Consider the following 18,956-nt stretch of genomic DNA (forward strand, 5'->3'; position numbering starts at 1 on the left):
ATCAGGAAGAACAAGAAGCCCTCAAAGTCCCGATTTTGCTTAGATTAGGCTGCTAATAAAGTCTGATCTCCACATATGAAGATGGCGACTCTGGAGGAGAGCTGAGAAGGCCACAGACCTGCTTAGGCCGCCTCCACACCCTGTGGTCCTCCAAGCTGCGAACAGTAGGATCTCCACTGACTGCTTCTCCTCTACGCGGACCTGTCGTCATCACCCACTCGGGAAATTGAGATCTGTCCTTCTGTGCTAGTACATCTTCAGATGTTCAGGCAGAACAGTCTTACGGGCTTTGCAGCACATCGTCAGTCCAATGTGGTCTCCAAAATTGAGCAGGAACTCTAGTTAATTTTCAGTTTACTGGCTTGTTTTGTTTTTTTGGAAGAGGTGTCACTTGTAATGACAAACCACATCTGAGAAAATGGAGGGATGTCATTTATTTCCATTTGTCTTCTTCTGGCGTGACCCATTCTCTGGAGTGGCTGTTGGTGATGAAGGTTTTCACTGTCAATTCTCAAGGGCTACAGCTAGTCAATTAGCACGCTAACAGCAGCGTATATGGGTAGTGGTGCTGTTGTGAATTCTAGATGGAGAAATTGGAAGCAAGTGAGCAGCGCGGGTGTTCGATTCCTAACTCCACCTGTTAAAATGTTGAAGAGGGTGTCGATAAAACCGGACTGGCTGTAATCGTGTAGATTTGGCCGGCGGGACAATGGTTTTTCTGCTTATCCAAGGATATTCTGAATCGACGACGGTGCCTCGGTTGTTTTTTCCTGGCCTGAATTTCTGACAGACACCAGGGAATCGGGGCTCCTCTTTCATATTTTTCTCAATATTTCACACCAACGTTCCTTTTTAACTAGATCTACGCTCTCACTGCGACGAAAAAAAGAAAGTTAACTTAATTAAATATGCATTGCGATGCAGTCAAATTTGTCTCTGATTAAAAGAGCAAGTTTTGTTTTATTCCTCCATGTGAAATAATCTTAATTATAGAAACTTTGAGAATCACTTTCTGAAAAAAATCAAAAGCAACCATCTGGACACAGTTTGGTGGATGTCTGGAGGACCTCAGTGATCTGTTCAAAGAGGAAGTGCAAGGAAGTGAGGTCATAGGAGGCTGACGAAAGAGAAAAGTTTATTGTAACAGATTGACAAGAAAAATGGAGTTAAATAACAACTGCTTTACATAATAAAATAGCAGTTATATCAGATTTCTCTTTTATAACTGGCTTTGGTGGACTTTTGGGTTTAACTTGATGAGCTTGACCATCAAAACCGGAGGTTAAAGTTCAGATGAGAGTGCTCCATTTTCAGGGCTTCTCCTCCTGGCAGATTTTGGTATGAATCCCTTCTTTTAAAATGAAGAAATCTTGATACAACCAGCTCTTTCAGAGAGGTTAGGGGCTGTCAAAAGATCTTAGAATTTAGGATTAGCAGACTGCATTTCTGCTTCTATAAAAACAGTCATATGTGGGAAAGATTCAACAGCAAAGCCACGTCAAAGCAGAATAATAGTATATGATGTAATTGTCCTCCATCAAATGCTTTCTGTCGATTCATCCTGTCCACCGTTCCCAAATGTACTCCACTTCAGCTGGCAGAGATTAGCGTTCCTTTGTCTCCTAAGGATTTTCTTATTTTTCCAAATTGGGTAGAAACCATTAAGAGAAGAAGAACCAATCAGCCTTTCCAGTCGTCCGTCTTTATCAAACATGAGGGAGCTCAAACAAAAACCTACTCAGGTTTAAATGGTCAAAATGTCAATTAGAAGGGAAAAAAATCATCATTAGGTTTATTACTCAAATTAACAGCTCCCTTCAACCATTTAAATCTTCACTGGTTTCCACCGTTAAAAAGGGGGCTGTTTTTTCTTTTTCTTTTCTGTCTTGGTAGCCAGACACGTCTCTCCCTTTGGACTCTGACGGGGTGATTTTGGAGGTATTATATTCATGAGGGGTTCCAGTAATTGGATTAAATTGGTTCCAGAATGTAGCAATTTATATTATAATATCCCATTACTTCTAATACTGTTCTTAATTAATTAGCCTGATTTTTTTGGTCCGTGTTCCTGATAAGTTAAGTTGGCTCAGGAGGAGATCTGTCCCTCTGTGGCGTCTCGTGGATCTACATCCGTCACAGACACCTGGACACAATACACAAGGTTGAGGAGAATCTCTTGGCTCACGAAGAAAATGACCTTAAAGAGAAGAGAAAAAGGAGGATTTCAGTTCTCACACAGGCAGCCGAGGCTGATTTATATCCAAGACACAAACAGTTAGAAAGGGTGGTGGAGACGCACACCAAGTCCGGTATCATCACCTGCCGCTCTAACAGAGATCCGGCTTTAATGTGGAAGGGCAATTCTCCTTTGAATACAACAAATTAATATCATTTTCAAACAATTTCCATATGCAAATATGATTTAATCAAGTAAATGAACTCTCAAATGTGCTGCCTGAGGGCTAAAAGTGAGACGCGTGTGCGTGTGTGTGTCTATGTCTGTGTGTGTGTGTGTGTGTGTGTGTGTGTGTGTGTGTGTGTGTGTGTGTGTTTTATATAAATGTGTTTGTGAACTTATCTGATTTTATATTGTGTTGCATTATTGATCATTTAGATTATATTTTGTTGTTGAATCTGAAGATGATTTAATCAAGATTTTATGTTTAAATACTGAGTGCATATAAACCAGAAAGAGAACAGATATCTTTTATAACCATCAACAAAAATACAGAGGAATTTATATCCTTGAATGTCTGTTGCAGTATAGAATAGTTTTATTTAGATTAGTGTGACGGTGTAATATTAATTCCGACACACACAATAGAGGCAGTCTGGACTGTAACAGACACTTTATAAATAAACTAAATCGAATATAAACGTCTTTACATGCTGAAGAGCAGAGCTACACTGTTTTTATAGTGCGGGGAGGAGACATCAATTCATGTTTCAGAGGGGAAAACATGATTATAATCCTGACCATCATCCTGCGCACTCCTGACATGTTGATAATCTGTTTCATTACCCTCCTCTCTGAGGGTTGTGTTGTTCTGGTACCGCTCAAGAGCAATGACAACATTAAAACATGGGAGAGGTGTCCACCGCCCCCTGGTGGCGGGTAGCAGTAGCACCCCGTCGGTGGTAGGAGAACTTCCTGATGGAAAGGATGACATCATGGGTCAGATGCACTGTTCTTAACCAAATTGTCTCCGGAACCTCCGTTTTCTTGAAATAGCGAGCTTATGTTTGGGTAGTCATGCTCTGTGGTGGTAGGGCCAGAGGTTTTTAAAGTAGAATCTCAGAAGACTGGTGCGCTTTAAAGGTGCGTGATGATCTGTGTCTTCTGCTTCAGTGCTCCGACCTGTTCCTGTCTTAAACGTGGGCGTTAACACTGTATATTTAATCCACCCCCCATATGACCTGCAGCAGCGGACTCAGAGACGGTGGTATTTCTCACCAGAACTCGCTGTGAATAATTTGGAGCTATTCTTGGGGCCGGTGCCATCGCTCTTTGACCGGAATACAGAAGTGTGAAGACACATGGTCCAGGAGGTGGTTTCGCCACCTCCTTTTACAGTTTCATATCCATACAGCCCGACTGGCTTTGACTCCAGAAGGTGTTAAATGGTCCAAACCAAAGAGACAGTTTAGGGGTTATGTCAGTTTATTAATATTAAACTAAACTGTCTTATAACACATAATGTATGCTTGACAGCTAAACCATCCGTGCTGATGTGGTTCCTGTTTGGGTTACAAACAGGAACAGGAGTTGTGAATCATGGAATTTTACAGAAAGACACAGAGCATTATGGGAAATATGCTTCAATCACACTGCTCGGAGTCAGGATATCAGGCGCGCTGGTGCTGGTGCTTGAGTCAGCCTTTCAATGCCTAAATAGAGAGTGAAGAGTAATGACGAGTACTGACTGATCCCTGGATATCAGGAAACTGGATTTATTCCTGTTTGTTGTCCGTTCAAATTACACAGTACCATTATTGCATACAGTACTGTAAATTAATTTCGAAATAAATTCTAAAAATAGCCGCAGGTCACTATAAAGCTGATTTACTGTCTTTATAGTTTAAACTCCACGTAAAAACAAGGATACACATATGTGACACATGAAGCCATGAAAAATACCTCTCACAACCGATGGACACTGTCACACCGCTAATAGAGAAATAAGATTTTTTTAAAGAGGAACACCTCAGCCACACGACGCTTTGAACTGTTTGGTGTTGCCTAGGAGAAGCTTATCTATCGTCACAGCAATGAGCTGCAGGAATGTAATTCGACATTACATGAGGTCAGACACTGGCAGCTGACTGGTGTGACACATCCGTGACATGCTTCAAATTATCATGCAGCCGCGTCAATTAAAAGCGTGAAATGCACTTACAGGACGAAGCCCGAGCCCCAAACCAGCCTGGGATAAAATAAGTGTGGACGGACATACCTGAGCTACGTAATGAGCATACGTGCAAAAGGCCTAGAGGGAATAATTCTGGATGGACGTCTGAAATGGGAGTGAAAGCCCTGATACTTTTATTTTACCCTGCCAGGATAATCATTCTGTTTATCCATTAACCAGTATGTTTATCCACTTTCTCCCAGTATAACCAGTCTGCTTCTCCCTCCTATCCCAGTAAGTCTTTCCTACTAAAAATAGTCAGTTTACCCTCTCTTTCCCAGTATGCCCAGTCCTTTTCTCCTCTCTTTAAGTATGACCTACCTGAATTAACCCCTGATTTATCCAACTGTTTACCAGTTAAACCAGCCCATTTCTCTTTTCTATCCCAGTTTAACCATTTCTACATTCTGTCCCAGTCTAACCAATCCATTTGTCATCTCTGTCCAAGTATATCCATTTTTTTCTCCCCATCCCAGTAAAACCAATCCATTTCTTGTGTCTGTCCCAGTAAAACCAATGTCTTCCCTGTCCTGCTATAATCAGTGCCTAGTGCTTGTTGGCGTGGTGATGCAGGGGATGATGTGGTTTATTAAAACTCCCACTGAAGATCTGAACATTGAACGCAGCTGCCGAGCTTCCCGCCAACAGCGGAACACTTTGAAGTGACACAGGAGCGTGAACGTCTCGTCAGCGGCGCCATGTGAGTTCGGCTCCGCGCTTTCATCACACTAAACAGCGGTGCTGTTTGCACAGCGATTCTATTCTTTTCCGTCCTCACCTGCGCCTGTTGTTGTCACCTCGCAGCGCATAAGCTCACAACTGGTGTGGGATTGTGTCTCGGTTTGAAATAAGGGGGGGAAACAGTGCAAATAGAGGTAGTTCCGATGGTGAAGGACAGACAAAGAGGCTGCACACCGGTGGAAGAAGAACGGATGTGTGTGTGTGTGTGTGTGTGTGTGCGTGTGTGTGTGTGTGTGTGTTCCCCCTGCTGCAGTCTCACACCATCTCAACTTCTGCTGCTCATCGTCGGCGGTGTAATAACAATATCACTCATCTCATATCCTCGGCTTACTTTGCTTCCCCCGCCGCCCCCTCGCTCCACATTTATCACATTCATTTGATATTCAGAAATAAATGTAGCAGAAAGAGAATAATGCACCTCCCGTACGCGCCGTTCATTACAGATACATTTACATGGGGGGTTTGCCGCCGCGGTTTCAAATGGAGCGCTGTTTGCCGGCATTTCTCACATCTGCCGAGACGGGGTGCAGCGGGTCGGGGTAGTCGTCGTCACATTAGTGCTATCAGTGAGCGATGATAAATGGGCCGATCTATCCATCTCCACTGTCACATTCATAAAAGAAATTTGGCCTTCGTCAGGGGAATCAAGCACGACGCCGTAATATCCGCAACATGTATCCATCAAGTCTAACTTGAGACATATCGGAACACCGTCGTGAACATACCTCAGTGAATAATATTTCACCCGTGATAATGCAGCATGTACCCAGTGAAAGGGAAAAAAATCTGCATTTTTCTGTCTCGGCTGTGGAGGACGGCAGAGGAGGTGGGCTACTGATCATATTCAATCTGGAGGCGATCATGTAAATAGCCCTCCATCTTGGGAAGGCGATATGCAAAGTAGCCCGTCTCCCCTGTGTCAGGATCAGATTAATGGAAACCTAAAAGTGGGAATTACGGCCCTTATCCGGCGCACTGTTCCGGGGAGGGGCCGAGATACGAGCCCTGAGGGAATCTGCCTGGTTCAAAGCCCATTCCTCTGGTTAAGGAACTCGCTAAGATCCGTGCACCAAGGTGAAGGGTAATTTCCTTTGATATTCAGCAATGCATTACTGTATGTAGTGTGCATGCAGCATGCCCCGCTGGCTCTCCCGGTGCATGTGTGGAGATGTACCCGCGTGTGTAATATGCAAATGTATGCGCGCACAGAGGAGGAGCAGTAAACAACATCATGGAGAGTGGACGGAGAGCCGCAGCGGTCATGTTCACGTGGTTAAAATCTGTGCCAAGTGTGTTTGCATCGTTGCGGCTTGGGAGGAGAGACCGGAGGATCCGTTCTATCCGCTCCCGCCGGGATTTGACGTTAGTTAGCCTGTTAGCCTTGGCCCACTTAAAAGTGCAACAAAAACAGTTCCACTGACGCATTAATTAGCGCCACATAAATATAACCCGGGAGTGCATTGTAAGTGCGCAATGATACCAAGTTCACAAAAAATGCTCCCCCCACCACTGCTGGGGGTACAGGGTGGTGGTGGTGTGGTGGTGGAGCGTGTGGTGAGGGGGGTGTCCATAAAAAAACAACAATAATGGTGAAAGAGAAATGTTCAATAAATCAACACGTGTTGGCACCTCCTCCTGATTTTAACAGAAATCATGTTCAGACTGATATCAAAGGCTGGCGTTAAATCTGGTTTGATGTCCAGGGTGGGACCGTGCACGTGGGGGTTGCTCCGTGCACTCAGCGTGGATATGACTACAAGCCTGAATTCATTACCTGGAGCTCGCCACGTCCGCCTTGCGGAGGCCGCCCTGTCGGGAGAGTCTCTGTGACGGCACCTGTGATATCCCATCAGACCTCTCGCAGGCGCGGCATCAGGTAAACGCCGCCGGCTCACCGACAATAACAAAAGCAAGAGGCGGCGGCTGGATTTCATCAGAGTGGCTGAAGTATTACAAGAGGCCATCCACAGAAGTCTTTCCACTATATCTTATATTCTTTTCTCTTTCGCTCTCTCCGTCCCTCAGTCAGCCTTTTTACTATTCATTGAGATCCAATTGAGTGTTGGCACTCCCCCATTCCCCCACCCCACCCCACCCCACCCCTCTGCTGCTCTGCTTCAATTTGAATAATACATAACTCGGCCGAGCAGTGACATCACCCACATGAGTCCACGCGTCCTCACAGGGAACCTCTCGCGGCTGCCAACTGGTCCCGTTGGTGTTTTTGACTCTTCCTGCGTCTTTTATTTTCATTTTTAATAATGAAAGCCAGAACTGAACCCTGTGTGTGTGCGTGCGTGTGTGTGTGCGTGTGCGGCGTCCTCTGGCTCCTCTCTCCTCCCCAACACTAGTGCAGACAAGAGAATCAGTGGACGATTGAATGCAATTACAGTGCACAGGCCAGACAATAAAGATTGATAGTGCTCTCGCCTTTTATCGCGCACCAAACATGCCAGAGGTTAAAGTCTGTGAGCCTCGAGCCGCTGGTATTCTAATAATGATTGAAAATATGCCATCAGAGTGGGAAAGGTATGAATAAAGGAAGAGAGGAGGGGTGGCTTTTTTTAATTTGGGGGGTTGTGTGATCTGTGGGGGAATGTTTGCATGTTTCATTTATTTTCAAGTGACATTCGGATGTTTGTTTTCGTTAATAAAAACTGACGGTTCCTCTTGTCAGTTACATTTTCCTCATAATGAGAGCCAGGAAAAAAGCGCCATCCCATACTTGTCAGGACCTTTGCAGTCTTTTTCGTTTTTTATATCAAAGTTTTAGAAATGATGCTTTTCTGTGGCTGTAGGCAGAGGTTAATCAACTGGTCCTTCTCTTCAGAAGGATGAAAGTGGGCATCTACATCATGGCGCTGTCTCCTAATAGTCGCACTCATCCTGTTTTTTGATGCAGTTGTGACCCTACAAATAAAGGTCAATGTTGTCGGTATTACAGCTATGAGGTGGTTTCTCCCCAGCTCACCGAAATGCAGCACAAGCTGAAGAATTAAAAATCAACAGAAATCGTTAAAGCGAGACATCTTCTGTCACCGCCGTGTATGAGTCAAAGCTGCCCCGCATCCTGAACCAGACCTGGAGTCGGGGCGTGGTTCCAGCCAGTGTGGAGCAAAGATGATCAGAGGGAAAACCCTGTATGTATAAACCCTCTATAAAACCCTGTCTCTGTGGCAACGTTACCTCCGAGACCAGATGTGCAGCAGTACATCTGCTTTTACCCATTTAATTATTCTTACTTTTGTCTGAAACACTGAAATCTGACATTTCTTGACACGCTTGGAAGTGTTATGTCCTCAAACATTAAAAAAGCCTCTTTCATAGCTACAGAAATAATTCCACAAAGACACAATAGTGGATTTTTCTTTTTCTCGGATGCAGGATTCATCTTGACATGTCAAAGGAGTCTTTTTATTAAGTGTTCGCGGTACAAAAATGTGCTCATCAGCGAGGAAGACGCATTTGAATATTTGGTTGCCATTGATGCACAATGCATCACGATGAAGGACTAATGGCAGACGGTGACCAAGGACAGATCTTTGAGGAGGAAAAGAACAAACAAAGAGCGGGACAGAGGAGGAAGACGAAATTGACAGCAGGAGAAAAGGGACAAAAGAGGATAAAACACAGGAATTTTTTTTGTCAATTTTAAATAGAGAAACGGCCACCGGAGAAGCAGAGGATGACTGACGGAGTGATTGTTCTATTATGTGGATGACTGGTCACAGCCCTCTAACACGTGAGCGTGCACATGTGGCAGCTTTCTTCTCGGGCCGCTGTTGATTATTTCTGTTTGATTAAGTGACATTCTCCTTCAGTCATTCTTTCTCGCAGCAAAAACACACTTTTACTTGACACAACATTGTCTTTCTTCACACATCTCATTGTTTCATGAGGAATGAAAAAACAAAAATACGCCTGACACCTCCTGAACGTGCCATTCTGACTGCGTTTCATCTGATTCTATTATTACTCGTTTTGTCACTGTCTTAATTTCATACCATGACTTTGTTTTGTGGCTGTTGCGATCAGGAGTTTTTGTTTCCTGTGTGTTTTTGTCTGATGTGATTTTTCTTCTTCTCTCACTTCTCGTTCACTCTTTTGCTTGAACAGATCCGGAATAAAATTTCAGAACAATTATCTCTGGGGATAATTACACATACACACCTGAGCCCTGGAAAAGGTACGGTGAACGGGCCAAAATCAGCTTTATTCACACCAAAATAACGGTTTGTTTGCAAATTGCAAGTGTCACATTTCACATGGTCACAGGAAACAAGTCGCCGTGCGACGCTCAAGATGATGGAAAAAGTCTTCGGAACAGAACCTGTTCACTGTGATGAATGTGATTAGCACTGCTTTCCTGCCCTCCCAGGCAGGCTGGAAAATCTAGTTTGCAAAACTTGTAGAAGGGGATAATGCAAAGACGGTGTAAACACAACGTATGAGACGTCTTCTGTCCACATGGAAATCAAAGGGACGGGAAGGCTGCTGGATCCCGCAGCTCTCTCATAAGATCACGATGAGAGAGTCCATTTCTAATAATCTCGTAGGAACTGGCAGGCGTGGACGGCGCCAGCAGTCGGCTAACCCAAAGTTTGAGTTTGCGTCCTTGCTGACCAACGATCGGGTTTTATCCTTAATCCAGGGATAATTTGTGTTTACTCGCAGTCACAACCTAACACAAACAAGCCGGGCGGCAGATCCCTAATCTGTCCACCCGCACACGGGGTTGTGCGGGACCAGCAGGCGCCGGGGCGGCGTGTTTACCCCACTGCTCTGGTGTATTTGCATATGAAACAGTGTCCTCAGATAATTCTCCAGGAAATATTAGCAGATTAGGAGCTGATAGGATTAATGTAGGGCGTTTCGGCATGCTCTGATACAGAGGAGCTCACGGGCTGTGCGGAATGATGTAAATCATCAACACACACACGTGTGCACGCGCGCACACACTCACCCCTGAACCTGGCAGAGATACAGGAAGCAGTAGGTCCATAGATAACAGTCAAATCCAGACACCTATTTAAAAGGTTGATATTTTAGTAGTAAATATGTAGGATTCCTTCATTATTTGACAACTCCCCCATCTGCCGTGTTTTCCATTTAAGATGCTTATCTGAAATGTCAAAGAGAATTATGCTGATAGCAGTCGCTATGAATAGGGGCCTACGCCGTCCCCGATAAGGACGCGCATAGACTCGTACTCAACACTGGATTTCCCACACAGCTACAAAAAAGTCAGCCTAATTCCACGCTAACATGAATATGCCAGTGGCCCCTCCCTCCTGCTGAAAGAATTCTGGTCCACCGTGAACCGATCCTCGCTCCCCTTACCTCTGCCACGACAAAAATGCCACGGTAATGTCAGGAGAGATGTAACGATTTAGATCCCGATGATTGTCCCGTGTCAGCCGCACATCCGCCGGCTCCCGGACGAGTTGATTAGAGTTGGGACATCAAAAGAAGCTCAGGGTAGAGATAAGACAAGGAGGGGTTGTGGGGTGAGGGGTGACGGTGGCGCCGGGGAGGGGAGGGAGGGGGGCTTTAACGTGTTTCCCATCAGGAATTAAGACGCAGGAGGAGTTTCAGACAAAGTTTTGCCTTCGTCTCGCCTTGCGCTATCTTTAAAGAGCTGCCAGTGACTCTGGCTTTTTTGCATAAGAGCAGAGATAATCTGAGCCTGTTTAGATCAATTAACGAGGAGATAGTGAGCGCAAGCGAAGTGACAGGAGCGCGCACAAGTCAGCTGGGTGTTTATGGGAGTGTGGCGAGGGTGAACCTGCTATTTCTGTTCTAAACAAACGTCCTCGCAAAGATGAGAGTCGCAAAATTCAAATTGTATCTTTGGCTCAACGATGGGTGTGTGTGTGTGTGTGTGTGTGTGTGTGTGTGTGTGTTAAAAAGAAAAGGCGAAGAATAAATAAGATATATTTATTAGTTCCTTCAAGGTTTTGGTTTATTTTTTCATATTCATATATTAAATGTATTTGTATCATGCTTGTCTCGTCATGTAGATCATCAGTTCGGTGACCTTTGCTCCAGACAAGTGTTTTTTTTTCTCTTTTATAACCCAAATCCAGCCGTCAACAACTGCTGCTCACATTGTTGCATTCTGGGAGCTGACCATTAGGTGTCAGAATCCTTCCCACTACAATTTTTAAATATATATATAGGAAACTTTCCATTGGTCAAGAAAATAAATGAAAATCCACTCGTTTGAACTCTCAGCACTCAATTCTCACCAGGAAAGTATATTTTAGAAAGGCAGCAGCCCATATTTATCATTCCCCAAATCTTTAAATGCTCGGTCAGCAGTCACCCTTGTGCTGAGCCAAAGCTAACAGCGTCTCCCTTTGAACAAGGCTGCACTATGTGACCAAAAGGCAGCTGTGTTGTTTTTGATAAACAAGACCCCTTCAGGACACCAAGAGTACGATGATCCGAAGACGCATGAAAATGTCAAGTTGTACACTTTGTTCCTGCATTTCCCCATTTACCTCTCTTGTCCTCACCCTTTTACCTATTCTCATTCCATCCTCAGCCCTCAGAGGTCAAACACTTCCTGGCACCAGCTGTCCATCGTATAGCAGACCAAAAAGGTGTGCGAGGATGTGTGTATTGGCGGGGGGTAATTAATTATACTCGGGCCATATTTTGCATAACGTCTCTCCTCTGCCCCCCTTCATGCCGCTGAGGGTTCAGAGGCTGCTTCCGCTTGTTGATAACATCTCCAATAACAATTAGATTGGAAACGTGTAATTTGCCAAGGAGAAAAAAGAGGAATCAGTCAATAGTCTCTGTTGCTTTTGCGTACTAAATACAGTTTGGAGCTGCAATGATTAAACAGCAAAGACCTAAACTCTGTTGTCCCCAGAGGAACGTACAGTGAGTAGTCTTCTTTGGTCCTGTACACATTAAAACACCACCTTCAATTTCTCATTTCCTCAGTGCTAAATTGTCTTTATTTGAAAAGCACTTAAAAGTGAAACTGCTGGCTCACCTGTGCTGGTCTGCACAGGCCGGTAAGGTAGGAACATCCTTCCAATCCTCAATTAAAACAAAGGCTTTTAAGATGTGAATGCAGGAGATGAGTGGAGTGCGACATCTTCTCGTAATAGAATTGGACAGGCAAGGGCTGATCCTTTTGTGTTAAATAGCCTTAGAATTCATTAAATAATCTCATGATATTCACCTTGACATTATAATTATTTCAGGGAATTTGACTTGGAACGGTAAGTATAAATGCAGTTATTAAACTTCTCGCTTTTTGTCAGCCATGCAGAGAAGCAGGGACCTACTGTACTTTTCAACCTGAATCCATAGTAGTTTCATCGTCCTACCGTTGGGAAAAGACCCCGATCCTTTTAAGCATGTATCCAGACTGACCCCGTCCTTTCATCAAAAGTGATAAAAGCTTCGCCTTTACTTCTGATGCCACCTCCCCCCGCCTTCTCCTGGCTTCCCACCTCCGTACCTACGGTCCCTCCACGAGTGCTCTATCTGAATTAAGAATGCAAATGGGGCTGGAGCCTCACAAAGCCTGGGGTGACCTATATTACAGCTAATGATGGGCCACAGTGTCGGAAGAAGAGCTGGAATGAAAGAGAATTTGAATGAAGCTGACCCACATACAAAGGCACAACCAGTCGGAAAGACATGTTCCCTTCCTACTAAGTAGGCCACAATGGGCTTCAGGATTATGCACAAGTTCCTCCTTTTCTCCCGATGGATGGAAATGGGGAAAGTGATGGGGAGCCCCTGGCAACAGGAGTCATTCCTTACACAAAGTTAACAGGTTTGTAGCAAGGCGACAGTCACAGCTTGTTAAATGGGAATGAGCTCTCTTCAGCAGAGCAGGAAAGACGTGGACAACACGAGATGTCACAATGTTACAGGCAGGCTAATGTTCCAGGAATGTTATTAGAGGAGAAGAGCCTCCTCGTGTAGCAACATCAAAGGGAATAGACGGACGCTAATGACATTAGCATTTCTATGTGAACATCTTTCAACCTTTAGCAGTTCTTCTGTGAGATCTTTGCAATCTAATGCTGTCAAAACTTTTTTTTAAATTCTGCCTGAGTATGTTTCCATTCCCAGGCCGGGGTCCCGCCCACTTTTAATGGTCAAAGAACAGACCGTCGGGGCTAAAGTAGGACTTCCTGTGGCAGTTTGCGTGCCTGCCTTAACTCCTCTGAAGGTTGACACATTATATTACTTTGGTTCCGCAGAGACAAATTTTGTTTGTTCATCAATAAACCGCTCACGAAGAGGGTGATTACGAGATTATTCAGATTGGCTGTTCAGCATCCGTGAATCAGAGCAAGAAAAGATAAACGCAGTTTCATAAGAAAGCAAATGTCAAAGTCAAAAGGGCACAGGCACAGAGGATGGCTCAGACAGCCATCTTGCACTGGGAAAAATCTGATGATAATGGAGCTCGGTGCTTGCTTAGTTTCCATTTGTCGTTTAATATTATGAATAAATATACAAATAAGCAGGGTTAAATATCACAAATTAGCTCTGTCAATGTCAAAAACTACAACTGTAGGCAAATTGTCATATTTTAAGAAATTTTTCTTCCTATAAAACTCAACGAAGTAAAACTAAAAAGGCCTGTAATAGAAAGCCATGTTTTGTCTTTTATTACTATTTATTACTATTAATTTACATTTCCTTTTTTCAAGTACCTTAAATCAAACAATGCATGAGTGTGCTAAAACAAAAGCAGTGCTACGGACCCATTTGTAAAAAGAGAAACGCACGGTGAAGGCTTTCAACCTTCATTTGGAAAATGAATGGCACCTGTATGCTCTCCAAATCTATAGGTGTGTTCTGTCCACCCCTTCAACACCTGAATCCACCTGCAAATCAGTGGATGGACTATTTAGCCAGACTAGCCTGTTAGCCATGCATGTGTGTGTGTGTGTGTGTGTGTGTGTGTGTGTGTGTGTGTGTGTGTGTGTGTGGTGTGTGTGTGTGTGTGTGTGTGTGTGTGTGTGTGCGTACACAGCATGCATTGACACAATGATGGGTGGAACACTAGCTCCTGGTCTAACGTTGATTTTTACTTTGGTATTTTGCAAGTTGCTAAGCCACTTTCTCTGTGTCTGGGTTTTGAAGCATGAAGCATTTAAGAAGCATTTAAAAAAATAAAATAAAAAAAATCCTTTCAGAACTGAAGCCCTTTCAGAGAGAGAAAAGATTCACATTAAAATAGGGATGAGTACAGATGCCTGAACACAGGTGTGTATTCACCAAAAGCCAGTCTGTCAAAGGCACAAGCAGGAAACATTTTATTTCCTGAACTCATGTGGCAAGTAGGCAGTAATTGGTGTGCATGTGTTAATCCTGGGATAACAAGTGTTTTCTGAGGAGAGTCAATGTTCATCTTACAAGGTCAGTTTGGCCCTGTACCCTGCATGCATAATGGGGAATGCAAAGGCTAATGGGAACATAATCACATCACACACACTCAAAGTTGTGCTTCGATGTCAGGCTAAACGGGTTGCACCCAGGAATAAAGACACTGTTGCAACTTTAACTGCCACCTTCCCTCTCTGGAAGGCTCTGAAAAGGGCCACCCTGCAGCTGGACTTAAGCTTTACCCTCATCTGGGGGCACCTCTCCACCCCCGGCTCATCCAGCCAATGGGATTACAGCTGAAAGGTGGCGAGAGCAGGTGATCACGCACCATGACCCGTCCGGTTTTTTTTTATTTTTTTTTTTTTTACGACTTCATTATTTTCCCTCCCCGCCATGCTCGTTTTCATTTGCCAGCAAGGGGGCATAATGACTGCGCTATAAAAACGGTGCCTTAACGTTTGCATACTGTTCTCATTTGGTGCGGCCCTCAACCCTTCAGCTAGCATATGGCAGGTAATCAGGGCTGCAATCAGGGCTGCACGTTACACAGGGCCCTGCTTTCAGCACAGGGGCTATTACCCATCTGTCTCATGACACACACAGACAAGCGCGCACATGCACACACGTTGCTGCTTGTACACAAATTCATTTTCCTTCCAGATGCAAATATACATTCAAAATGTACATAAATAAGTAAATATCACCTGACCTATAGAGGCCCCCATATGAGTATTTGAGTGTAGAAATATGAAATATGACATGAATGCATTAGGAAGAATGTTAGCATTTACTGTTGGCATGTTTAGATAACATAAAAACGGAAATAACCGAGTTCTCTTCTCTGAATTCAGTATTACCTGGTGTCATAACTAATTCAGTTCCCAATTGCAAAAGGTTCCATCTTTAACAAGTCCCTAGCATCACCATGGTGGCAGGCCAACCCTTCAGCGGCCGTATCTTGAAGGGTACATAAATGCAACACAGCACTCTGATGGGGCAGATGTAATATGGACCCACTCCTAAAAGGTGGAGCCTGAACTTTAGCTCCTCCCCCAATGATTCTGATTAATACATAAATGATTGGCACATGATCAGCATTGGAGTCCTGGCAGCAGAGAGTGATGGGCCTGGCTGCACGAGGTCCACCTGAAGGAATGTTGCATGATGATGATGATGATGATGATGATGATGATGATGATGATGATGATGATGATGATGATGGACTTCAGGTAACAGGTCAGCATTTGAGCCGGCAGTTTAATAATCAAGAGCTCCCATTTTCACTGGCAGGAGAGGATGGAAGCTCCAGAACTGTGGCCAAAGACAGCCAAGACATTTCAAGGCAGCCTAAAACGCTACAGAGGCAATTCTGAGGGCAGCCAAGACAAAAGATAAAACGTGGTTGACAGCAAATACAGCGGTGATGACAGGACGGACCCAATCTGGCAGCGCGGGATGGAAACCATTACTTCCAACAGGACTGGGGCTTTGAAGATTGGAGGAATCTTGTGGTGGGATACGCACCTCCCATCCCAGCAGCCCACCAGTGCTCTGAAATGTACAGATGTCCAGCCAAACCGTGTGTGTGTGTGTGTGTGTGTGTGTGTGTGTGTGTGTGTGCGCCGATCCATTGTGTACACACATTCTGCACCTCAGCGCCCGTGTTTCCTCCTCTCTGCTCTCCCCATGTTGTTTGTCGAGCTCTCAGTCCTAAATCCATTATTACCTCCTGAAATGACAACTCATTTCCACAAATGTAATCCCTTCCTTTTTGCCTGCGTGAGGCTCTAAAGTAAACACAGTCTCGTCTCTTGAAGAAGCACACGGCACCGAGGGAAGGGACTACTTCAAATTTGCAAAGGGAGTTCGGAGTGGTGAACGTCAGACCCGAGGAGTAAAGATGATAAAGCTGGAGAGCATTTGAAGGGATTTATTCAGAAGCACCAGAGTCAGTAACGACGTTTCTGGGAAATATTTGGAATGCACAAATGCTCCAGAGTCTGAGACTGAAAATGGTTGTCAATAACAGCAATAGTTGTAAATATTGACTTAGTTTGGGAGCGTATCTGCCTCTCACGGTCAAAGACTTCGTCAAGGATAGATGTCATCAGAGCTCTCGAATCCATCCTGATCCTGCACCAGCTTAATGGAACTGTGCATTAAGTTGGCAAGATACCTGGGTATTTGGGCTAAAACCAGTCTAAACTAGCCATGTCAAACATGTGGCCCTTGATAAAGTCACAGCTTTACCTTTATCATCTCCCACATACGTTAAAGTAAATCTCTGCTAGTTTTACTGTTACATTGTCCTTTCTTGGCATTTTTAACTGCTACATTTCTCCTCAATAATGGATTCAATAATTTAAATAAACAAGTACCTAATGAAGGTTTTATATCAAAAACTGAAACTACAACAATAAATTCAGAAAATACACCGTTTGAAATGAAATAATCATTGAGAGATTTGACTCCAGTGGTTAACGTGAAATTGATTAAATATCCATCATCAATACAGCAAAAAAAAAATTAAAGGAATCATCCTAAACTTCAGAAACAGAGAAAGAGAAGCTGCGAGCGTCACCAAAAGCCTCAGATCGTTCTACAAAACAAGCCATAATGACGGAGAGTCGCGTGTTTTTCACATTGTTTTGCTCCCAACCGAAAACATTAATTTTAGGTTCCAAATATGTCATCTAAATCTGTCTTAACTGGGGGAAAAATACAGTCAAAATCAATAATTAAATCTTCAAGAGCGAGCGACTCAACACGCATCCACACACAAACACGCGTGCGCTGACAAGATAAACAACAATAAAATGTCTTCCATGGGCCTGCCCACCGATCCATCCCCCGCGCTCTGCCACATCACATCTGACTGCTTTAATCGCGGGCCAATCTCTGCCGGGTCACGATTAATAAAAGCCACAACAGCCACAAATAATAACTCCAAATTGCCGCCTTAATCGAATGATGCAAACACCGGCGAGTTACAAAAGTTCAGCGCCACCACTGACAATTTCCTAATTGTATTCACTCATTCATGGCAATTTTATTAACATGGAGCGGATGTCTTCTGCCCTTCCACTGTCACAGCACCAGGGATCTAATTTCATTATTTTCCACAAGATTTGCTTGACTACTGCCGTCAAGCTAGTGGCGCGCCACGGCCAGATGTTTATGCTATTTAAATGAGGAAGCAAAGCCTGTTGGGTAAACGTAATTAAAGAAAGTTGAGGCTCTCTTCTTTGTTGTTTTTCTTCTCTAAGTTCTAAGTCTTCCTCCCCGTCTCTCCTCCTGTTTCCTTGATGACACCAGAGCTGCAGGGGAGGGACGACGGGGGCTGCAGGAGCTGGTGAAACTGGCCAAAAAGTGCCGGAATAAAAGTACTTGGATACATGCAGAACGTGTGTGTGCGCACGTGCAAGAGGCAGCTGTGTCCTACCAGTGGGGCAGAGAGCTACGTTGACCTGTGGCCCCACTTCTTTGACACGTGTGTTTATTAAAATCATCAGCCAGCGCAGCCTGGTCACAAACACATCACTGTCCACGCCAGTCGCATGCTAAATAAGAGAGAGATGGAGGGAGGGAGGGAGAGAGGGAAGGTAAATGGATTCAGTCATTTACTGGTGATAACAGGCCAGCCTCAGTCAGCGTGTTCTTCCACAGACCGACGCAGCAGAAACGAGTTGGGTTTTAAAAAAAAGTAGAAACAATCTATTAGAGCCGATATCACAGTGTGTTAAGAGGTCATTACAAGATCATGTAAACCAAGAGAGAACATTTCCCCGCAGTGGTCATTTACATATGATTACTGTATCATACATGGCATGGCGGGCACTCCCACACTGAATTATGCATTACATGGAAGTCCTACTTGAGGGCAGATTTTAGGTATTTTACCTCAATTTTCACTACTTTATAATAATTCATGATAAATTCCATGATATCACACCAAATTATTTATTAAAATACACAAAGACTTCTTTTCTTTTGTTCTCGGGGTTTCCAATTTATCCAATCAGTCCATCACAGGACACACACGCAGTCAGGCAGTACCCCCCCAGCTGGATTCAAAGCAAGAACCCTTTATGCTAAAGAGCATAAGTCCCCTAAATATTTCGTGTGGGTTAAACTGTGACTTATTCATATAAATTAACAGGTAGCAACACTCAGGTAGCATTTAGGCTACGTCGGCTCTACCACAAGCATTCATTCTGAGCATTTGATCGAAAACAGGTCGCTCTCTGCGCGCGTCGCTGCCCCGCACAGCTGGTTCGATGGCTCAAATATGCTCGGGCAGGAGCTTTTAAGCATTCAGTGTGCGGCGTGCTCGATACCCTTTAGTGCACACGAACTGAGTAGCTGTCAAAAATACAACAGGCATCTCAAGTAATTATGCAGATTTATGCAAAACATTAACAAGAAGAATTAAAGGCA

At 44.2% G+C, this 18,956-nt stretch overlaps 1 long non-coding RNA gene across 1 annotated transcript in view; it reads right to left on the reverse strand.

Annotated features, from left to right (window-relative positions):
* Nucleotides 1–1,110: 1,110 nt before the first annotated feature.
* Nucleotides 1,111–18,956, reverse strand: part of LOC130533578 (uncharacterized) — a 51,008-nt gene continuing 33,162 nt past the window's right edge. Inside the window, exon 3 of the long non-coding RNA XR_008952616.1 lies at nt 1,111–2,197. This is a non-coding gene — a long non-coding RNA (uncharacterized LOC130533578). The remainder of the gene's footprint in view (nt 2,198–18,956) is intronic.

The sequence above is a fragment of the Takifugu flavidus genome, chromosome 11, assembly GCF_003711565.1.
Source record: "Takifugu flavidus isolate HTHZ2018 chromosome 11, ASM371156v2, whole genome shotgun sequence".
Classification (NCBI taxonomy): Eukaryota; Metazoa; Chordata; class Actinopteri; order Tetraodontiformes; family Tetraodontidae; genus Takifugu; species Takifugu flavidus.